Consider the following 2,389-nt stretch of genomic DNA (forward strand, 5'->3'; position numbering starts at 1 on the left):
ATCAGAGAAATGCAAATCAAAACCACAATGAGATACCATCTCACACCAGGTAGAATGGCGATCATTAAAAAGTCAGGAAACAACAGGTGCTGGAGACGATGTGGAGAAATAGGAACACTTTTACACTGTTGGTGGGATTGTAAACTAGTTCAACCATTATGGAAAACAGTATGGTGATTCCTCAAGGATCTAGAACTAGAAGTACCATATGACCCAGTCATCCCATTACTGGGTATATACCCAAAGGATTATAAATCATGCTGCTATAAAGACACATGCACACGTATGTTTATTGCGGCACTATTCACAATAGCAAAGACTTGGAATCAACCCAAATGTCCACCAGTGACAGACTGGATTAAGAAAATGTGGCACATATACGCCATGGAATGCTATGCAGCCATAAAAAAGGATGAGTTTGTGTCATTTGTAGGGACATGGATGCAGCTGAAAACCATCATTGTCAGGAAACTATCGCAAGAACAGAAAACCAAACACCGCAAATTCTCACTCATAGGTGGGAGCTGAACAATGAGATCACTTGGACTCGGGAAGGGGAACATCACACACCGGGGCCTATCACGGGGAGGGGGGAGCGGGGAGGGATTGCATTGGGAGTTATACCTGATGTAAATGACGAGTTGATGGGTGCTGACGAGTTGATGGGTGCAGCACACCAACATGGCACAAGTATACATATGTAACAAACCTGCACGTTATGCACATGTACCCTAGAACTTAAAGTATAATAATAATTAAAAAAAAAAAAGAAAAAGAAAAAGAAATACAATGGGCCGGGCATTTACAGGCAGGGCACGGTGGCTCATGCCTGTAATCCCAGCACTTTGGGAGGCCAAGGCGAGTGAATCACGAGGTCAGGAGTTGGAGACCAGTCTGACCAACATGGTGAAACCCCCGTCTCTACTAAAAATACAAAAATTAGCCGGGCGTGATGGCAGGTGCCTGTAATCCCAGCTACTCAGGAGACTGAGTCAAGAGGATCGGTTGAATCTGGTAGGTGGAGGTTGCAGTGAACCGACATCGCGCCGCTTCACTCCAGCCTGGGTGACAGAGTGAGACTCCATCAAAAAAAAAATAAAATAAAACAAATAAATAAATAAATAAATAAATAAATAAATAAATGCAATGCTCTTGAACACCCTCCCCAGGGATCTCATCGATCTCATCAAGTAACCAGGAAAGATCAAGAGGCTGGAAGTCCTCACCAGCCCAGACAAACTTACCATCTATTCTTTTGAGGTCAGCTCCAAGAGATTATCTGGAGGACGTAATTTGCATTAAACAATAACCTGTCTTCCTGTGTAGCTCTGCGCCTCACCTTCCCCTAACGTCTGCTTCCGGCCTCCTGGGTCTGTTCATTCTCCTTGACGGTCTATTGCCTCTTAAAACAAAAGTCTACGTTCCACATCTCCTCCTTCCTCTATGCAAGCAGATATATAAACTTGTGTACCTCATTGGGTCATCATTCTTTTGTGGTTCCCTCCCTATGTGATTTAAAATAAAATTTTACATACCTTTCCTTCTATTAATCTTCCTTTTGCCAGTTGATTTTTCACTGAACCTTCAGAGGACAAAGGGGAACTTTTTTCTTTGCCCTTACAGTTTAATCCGTGCATTAGTTCAACACCTACGTATTCTCACCAGTGAGGTCGGACGAATTATCCTCGCCTCTGAAAACACAGAATCGAAGAATTTTCTGTCTCCAAAGGGCTTAGATTCTAATACTAGTAATCCAAGTGCTATAAGTAAAAACCAGGTAAACATTCTGTTCACATCCTAATCAAGTATCTACTGTCGGCAGGAGGCATGGACACAAGCTCTCAATAAGCTGCTCTGTGACCACCTAACACCACAGCAAAGCCTGGAACCAAGCTCCAGGCATCATTCTCATCATTTCTACTCTGTTTTCATCATCTTTTGAGTTGCTACGTTCGTTATCTGTACAGCTGCAGCAAGTCTGCGTATATTTTTCATCTAACTGCCAGCTTTCTCCACCAAGTTGAACTGACCTTGGACTCTTAGTCCAAGATGGCATGGACCCAAAGAGCGGCCGGTAGCAAGGCTTATTGTGAAGAGCAAAAGGACAAAGCTTCCACGCCCTGTGAAGGGACCCCAATGGGTTGCGACTGCTGTCTGCGTGGCCAGCTTTTGTTTCCTTTTTTCCCCACCCATGTTCCATTTCTGTCCTATCAGAGCATCCTTTTTTCAATCCTCCCCTCCAATGGCTACTTTTAGAATCCTGCTGATTGGTGCATTTTACAGAATGCTGATTGGTGCATTTTACAGAGCGCTGATTGGTGCATTTTACAGAGCACTGATTGGTGCGTTTTACAGAGCACTGATTAGTGTGTTTTACAATCCTCTTGTA

The sequence above is a fragment of the Macaca thibetana genome, chromosome 7, assembly GCF_024542745.1.
Source record: "Macaca thibetana thibetana isolate TM-01 chromosome 7, ASM2454274v1, whole genome shotgun sequence".
In the NCBI taxonomy this organism is placed as follows: domain Eukaryota; kingdom Metazoa; phylum Chordata; class Mammalia; order Primates; family Cercopithecidae; genus Macaca; species Macaca thibetana.